Here is a 7,372-nt window from a genome sequence, read left to right as displayed (position 1 = left end):
TTTGCTTTAGCCTCCCTGCTGACCTTCGAACCTGAGTCAAAAAACTGTCTAAGAAGTTACAACTCCTTTTGCTTGGCGTTGACATCTGGCTCGGACATTGGGATGCGAAGAAAAACAAAGATTGTACATAAATCCCCAACAAGACTCACTCCCTTTGATTGTTTTGCGTAGGAAGACGGTCATAACATGCTGGGAATCCGGGCGGTACAATGGGAATGTCCGGAATGTATCATGTCGGCCATTTCCGAGCACAGAAGATCAAAATTACTGGACAAAGACGTGGAAATGTGAGAAATTCCTGGCTTGGAAAGAAATGTGTTGTTACAGTGGAACACCCCAAAAGTGGTACGGCGGAAAAGTGCAGAGAAAATACTCCCAGAAGTCAATCAGCGTGTTGTCAGATAATGGTGAGCTGGGTTAGGATCGAAAAGATATGACCTTCATTGGACTATTTTGAACTGAACAAGATCATGCTTTTGATTCGCTCTAATGGCGGCCCCTTTCCGCATGAATTGATTTACATTGACAATTACTTAGAGACGAGGTGAATGGTTTCCACATGGGCACAATACGCCTGGTGATGAATTGCGCCTGCACGCTCCAATGAGCTAGAGATACTACCTTACACATTGAGCTGAAGGCTATGTTTACATGATCCCTATTACGTGAAAACCTTTCCAACTTTGTGCCAACTCTCCGACCCAGAAATCTTCCTATAAGAGCCTTTTCGTGATCTTCTTACCAGCTCGCTGTCCAACATGAAAGGTATGAGGAAGTCAAAAAAGACTTCAGTAATTTCAGTAATCTGCTCCGAAAAATTTCTAGGCAGTATGAAAGTGGCTACCGAGCGCTTGAACATACAAGACGAGACCGTGAGAGACGTTTGCAGACAAGCAAAGCGATGTCCACTTAGTCTCGTGTTTTGGGACAAGCGAGGCGATGACACGGACGTGTTGTTCCTCCGCCGACCACCGGCGCTGTTCAAAAAGACGTGTCGCCACAGGTTGCTGGTTCAAGTGAGCGTCTCCTGTTTTCGGGACACTCACAAAGGAATGCCGGACTTCCACGCCTGAGGGAACTTGTCACAAGGCCACTTAGCCCTGATCAACACCTCTACTGGACCAAAAAGTCTCCATTCGGTTTTACACATCCGAGAGCCATTTTCCCACCGGAACCCATTTTTGCTTGGAGTGTTGTTTAGAGTGTTTTAAGGTTGCTTTGATGTAACTGATACCACATTAAAAGTGGAAAAGTTCTGGTTGGCTATACCAAGTTGTGGACCAAATTGATCACGCTTAAAGTATAAGATACTACGCCAAAGATTTAAGAATTAATGAAAATCACTTCGTCCGTAGTCATTGACCCTAAAGGTTTAGAGGTTGATCCTGACTTGATTGGTCTTGGTCTTGAGTTTCTTTGCACTTTGATGCAACCCTCAAGGGAAGTCCAAGTGCCCCTTTAATTAGCAGTGTGTGTCCAAGCTTCCCCGAGGGCAGCAGGGAGGAACACGGACAAGAGGGAACCACAGCGCCAGCTTTGAGGGGTAATGCTGATTGTCAGTCTGGCTCCAGCTAAAGGTAACCTCAGGCTGCTCCCACGCTCACTGCTCATAATAAATCCAAGGAGGCACAACTGGTAGTGACGCCTCTGTTGGGTCCCAGGTCATCTAGTACTAATGGAGGCCCACAAAGACAATTACTTGTTCAAGTAGAGAGGCGCTTCTGCTTCAACGAGGGCCGTTTTTGAGTTGTTTGAGAGTTATATCTTCAAAGATAGTTTGTAGATTTGTACAAACATATGATCCTTAACCTGGTTTTAGTCTTGACTCTGCCTCATCCCTCAATCTTGGTCTTTACTTGGTCTCAAGGTGGTTTTAGTCTTGACAAGGTTTCAACCAGTCTTGACTCTGACTCAGTTTCAGTATCAAACAATCATCCCGCCTTTCTTTGTATTGACTCAGTCTCAACTCTTCAAACTTTTGGACTCGGGTCAACTTCAACTTACCTTGGTTGTAGTCTTGACTCTGTTTGAACCCGTCAAAGTTTCAGTCTTAATTTGGTTTCACTTTGAGCAACTTTTAATTGTTTTAAGGAGATCGTATCTGAACGGGAAGAGGACTTGCTGTGTCAGCATTAGCTGATGATTAACTCACGGTGTAAAACTCACTTGTGTATAAGATATCCAAAAACACAAGAAAGTAAGCCAAACGTGAAGAGCAAAGTCACATCTGCAGTCACAACAAGGCCTCGTCTCAATGCATCCCTGACCTCAGTCGCTACTCAAACAACGAGAAGAAACAACAATTGATTGAAGATAGGATAAAAAGCAAGCCTTGTTGAGTTTCTCTACGTCATCTGAGAAGGAAGAGTGGGCCCAAGGGACAAAGGGGCTTCTCATCAGGCTACTCGCTAATACGAGAGAAACTCAGCGATGTGTGACATTTCAATCCAGAACGGCCACAGCAAGTAACATCCGATATGATTTCAATTCCACTTCAAACGGTAATTTCAGAAAATAAGTGCATGAACTCATTTACACATTTTACCCCCACAAAAAGAACACATCGACTCGGAGGGAGTTCATTCGGAATTCAAGGATTTTCTTCTTAGAACTATTCCCGATTGTGTATATGAACATAAATCATCAAAGCGGCCACACGCAGTCAGTCAGTGGGTAGAAATTAAGCCGTGCAACCTCACTGGCGTGAACCTCAAAGATGAATGTGTGGCTTGAAAATGATACGGAATGATGTGATATATAGCACGCTAAGCTAGCTTGCTATACATAGTAGCTTAAGTTTTGCGACACATCAGCAGCACGGTCTTCTATGCAGGTGGCAGAGACTTAAAAGCGCTTCCTGTCCACTCCTGCCGCTCTTATCTTCCTTCCTTCAAGCCCTTTGCAGCTTTCTCTCGTGTTCTGCTCGGCGACGGCGGATCCTGCTGACACAGCTGTTGGCCGCAATGTGTGGGTGTGTGTTATTTGTCCAAGAGGCTAAAGAGGCAGAGAAAGCCCGTTTGATAAAGTAACTTTCCAGAGTCGTGACCTCATTGCTCGGCCGCTCGTTGTCGTTATCTAAGGCAGTTTAAGGTCAACTTTTCTGAGTCCAATGCAGCATTCATTAACAGATTTCATGTAAATAAGAACATCAGGTGATTTAAAAAATTTAACTTGACTTTTAAGGAAGTGAAACTTTGAACCTTCGTGAGTCACACTCAATTTCTTCATAGTTCCTATTTGTCATTGTATAGTTACAAAATTTCGCTATCATGGAAGTTGCATACAATTGATCACATGAGTCTGCACATCACATTTCTTCATATTTGTTCAGTTAATAATTAAATAAAATGGAAATATTAAAAAACAATCAGTTTGCTTCAGCGGTTTAACGTTTGTATCATAAAACTGTTAATGACTTGTTCACTACTAATTCAATACAACAGGTAAAGGTAAAGCTAATTGCATAATCGTCAAGTAACACCATAAAGTGTCAAATACAAATACGAGTTAATGACATCAGGGAATGCTTTGCTCTTAAAAGTTACTTGTGCCTGATAGCGGTCATCTCAGGGCATTCACTTTAAAACGAGCAGTAAAATTCCACTGGCATTGTCAACAAATGGAGGATTAAGATGCCAAGTTGGTAAATAAAACCTGATGTGTGTGTGTTCTGGTTTGTGTCACTCACTCAAAACAGGTCCTTCATTTCCTGTTTACAGCGTTTTCATTGTTCGGTCTTTGGAGACCACGGAGAGAGTTGAGCTGATAAAAGTGGCGGTTAAGAATACCAACGGGGCAAACAGATTTTTGGGCCACAGATAACGTGTTATCGGCGCTATCGCGATGCTAATCTTTTGCTAATCTTTTGCTAATCTGTAAACGTGTTGGGAGTCGCCTACTGGAACCTTTTAGACGTGTCTATTTTGAAGAGCTTGATAACGTGTCTTTTAATCTCACTGCAGTGGGTGATTAGTTGGAGGATTGACAAAAGTTGGACTATACCAAAGAATCTCAACAATGTAGCGTTTATTTTGATCAAATTTGGTAGCATTGAGAGAAGATCTTTAGTCTGAATGTTGGCAAGTCCAAATCAAAATGGCTGACTTCTGCTTTGTTTTTGGGCTTGGATTTTTGTGTCTTCGGAAATGTAGCAGAAATGACCCCCACTCAGGACAAAGTTCGCCCTTTAAAAGAGACACAAGACACTGACTTGTGTGTAGAGGTGGGAGGTCTGAGGCAAGAGGCGGGCATGGAGGTCAAGCGCCATTTGGCATTGTTTGGAGGCCATGCAGGTCTTGGGTCTCCGGCCGAGACCTGACCTAAACTGTTTACTTTTTTGGAGAAAGCCTCTGAAAGCAGTGTGATAGATGGCCAGCAATTCAATCAAGATCTCGCCTTTGATTTGTGATTTTTTTTCTCTCTGGCTGCTGAATAATGATGATAATAATAATGGCCCCAAAAGCTTTTTGTTCTTGGGAAGAATAAGGACTAATTAACAGAGAATGCCAGAGATGCTTCACACTGTCTTGTTCTCAACTTGGATTTATATAGCAAGATCTTCATTTCCCTACAATATGTACGACACATATAAAAATTGTGTTCGTCATGTAAATCTAGCCTGAGATATTCAGACCCTGCAACCTCACAGACTTAATTCTTTACTCCTCTCCAGAGAGCCATTTGTGGTTTTGGGTTTTGTCTAGGAAGCAAGTATGTGGTCAGCCGCTACTTCAATACCAAATTTACACCAGCGACATCCATGAATGTAGAATATATGATCGAGTTTGTGGGTCAATTGAGGCTCTTCAGAGAGGGGGTTGGATGAAAGCTCTGCAGAGCTCCACAGAGCCCCAGGGAGGCTACGAGAGGGGGAGGGGTGGAGGGGGCTCCACTGCTCTAATGCAATATTTAAGATCCAGTGCGTGTGCATACCCTGATGCTAAAAAAACAAAAAAAACAACAACAAAAAAAAAACAACCTGTCCTGCCTTATCATCGTCCACGCTGACTCACGCTATCCATGCATTCACTTGACGTTCTCTATGAGGCTGGAGGGCCGACACGTACTTGGGGGAACGCACTAGTTGAGACCGGGACAGGTTGAGACGGAGTCACAACCAAGACCAAAGCTGGCTAAGACCAAGTCAAGTCCAAGGTCAGTTTTAGGCTCATATGATATGATAGTGTATTTTTACATCCTGTCGTTGAAATGGCCCATGTGTCCCAATACTTTTGCTCGTGTTGTGGATTGTAGTATTCACAAGCAAGCGGATTTCTTACAGAGTGCAAGCTTTCCTCACTATAGTTATGGCTATGCCACGAGAGGTCCCGTCGATCCCCGAAATAGAAGCCTGCATGTTTTGTGAGAACTGATATTTTTATCATTTGCTCTGCTGAAAATGGCTGTTTTGTGGCTTTGTCCTCAGCAAGAAGTCGTCTCTCCCTTTATGGAAGCAGTAATCACAGAGGTTCCCTCCTGGTTTTCACCATGCTGGCAACAAACTCCGGAACGGATTCATCACACGGACTCACACATATGACAGAAAACTGAGGCTGATTAAAGACAGTGACGGTATACTTAGCATTGATGCTACGTAAACAACATTAGCCATGGAGGCAGTGACGCGTACGCTTGAGCGACCAATGGAGCCAAGTGGGATAAAATCTCATCATTATGAAAATTACAGCTTTTCTGCTCAATCAGGCGGCGCCTCATTTTGGGATGGATAAAATAAATGACTTTGGGGAGGCCACTGCGACAGGTTATCATGTGGCAGACATAAATTGTGATTGTTGCCACGTGATTCTGAAAATCAGCTTTTTAAGAATAAAAGTTGTCAAAATGTCAGATGATGTTAGGACACTCTTTGAAAGCTGATTTGTGTTCTCGTTGAGATATTGCGAGAGCAAACAGTGAGTCATGACACTGGGAGTCTCCTCCAGCTCTTTGAGGAGCGTAAGATACAGAACCAACCTCAGTTTTACGCAATTGTAGAGAGAGAGAGAGAATTGATGCGCTCCATTTTGTCAGCTTTATGTCCATAATTTCTGGTTCCCGGCTTGTCGACTTGTCCTTACACAGGACCTCATATCTCATCTGGCCTTGGCCATTGCTATCCGTCTCAGCCTTGTACAGTATGCTAGTCATAACTCTTGAATGAGATTATTGGTTAAAAGCACCAAGTAGAGAAGAAAATAGAGCGTCGTGGCTCATTTCTATGAACAGGCTAAGATAACTGAAAACTGTTGTGCTCCGTTTTATTGAAGACATGCACAAAAACGTAACAATCAAAACCAAAAAATGACAGATGACAGTTTTACTACAATTCTTCCAGCCTAAAGGCATAAAAACTGTCATTAGCGTTTATTAGAATAGAGCATTTTGTAAACAATAAAAGTGTTGGTCACTACAGACAACACTGCCAACTACTGGCCTGGCATGCATATTACATTTTTGCAGCCTTGTAAATAGAAATCGTTTGTACATTGTTGTTGTCGTGTAAGCACGCGTAGCCTCGGGTTGCTCGATCCACTTTGAATCAAATGTCAAGTGTGCATCCAGAGTTGTCGTACCTCTGAGCGCTTTTCGTGGCCTACTTTGATGTTCAAAGTGAGTTTCCCCCCCTCCTCTCATCTCTTTTTGTGTCGTGCCAGATGTGACCTGCAGGAAAAAGTGCTGAGCGAGTGCACCTTTCATGGGAATGAGGTAAGAGTTATGGTCTACCACGTAGAACACAAAGAGATGAAACACCTCAGTGCCAAGACCGAAATCTGGTGTACAGAAGGACCTATTTTACAATTCTTATTGTTATGATTAAAACAGCGTGTGGGCAAAGGAAACAACTGCAGCAAAGGCCTTATGGCTCCCACCTGAAACTCATTTTTACCAAGAAGAGTTTGTGCAACGACCTTTTGATATAACACACAAAGTCACTTTTTGGAAATTACACACAATGCAATACCTTCAGGCACCTTAAAACAGGTTTTTAGGGTCAGGTTTCAGGTGTCAGAATGCTGTTTCAGTGATGTCAGCTTGGTTTCTTTTGTCCTTACTCCTTCCCAAAATTTTAGGTAACAAAACCCCTTCAGAGAAATTGACCCTGCTTATTCCTCAGAATTGAGAACAGGTCAAAAACCCATTAGAGCCACCATTGGCTGCAGGATTGTCCAAATATGCCATTTAGTTGAGCTGTTGTAATTTGTTACAAAAATGGAAAATGTAACTCCAATCGGGTCGTTATTTTATTTTTGAATTGGATGAATAATAGTTCCAACTAAAGAATTTTTATGGCTTCAACCACAACGCGATCATCGATTGATTGTCATTTCTAGTTTGATATCGCCCCCTGCTAGTAAAAGTGTGCACATGCAAA

The 7,372-nt window shown here is 42.8% G+C and overlaps 1 long non-coding RNA gene across 1 annotated transcript; it reads left to right on the top strand.

Moving 5' to 3' along the window:
• The first annotated feature begins 1,448 nt into the window (after nt 1-1,448).
• On the top strand, nt 1,449-5,847 carry LOC137840615 (uncharacterized). The gene is made up of 2 exons (XR_011087384.1): nt 1,449-1,577; nt 5,426-5,847. It is a non-coding gene; the product is annotated as an uncharacterized lncRNA (long non-coding RNA).
• Nucleotides 5,848-7,372: the final 1,525 nt, after the last annotated feature.

Source organism: Syngnathus scovelli, chromosome 9, assembly GCF_024217435.2.
Source record: "Syngnathus scovelli strain Florida chromosome 9, RoL_Ssco_1.2, whole genome shotgun sequence".
NCBI lineage: Eukaryota > Metazoa > Chordata > Actinopteri > Syngnathiformes > Syngnathidae > Syngnathus > Syngnathus scovelli.
Note: the sequence above shows the minus strand (reverse complement) of the source record. Positions and strands in the feature narration are given on the sequence as shown.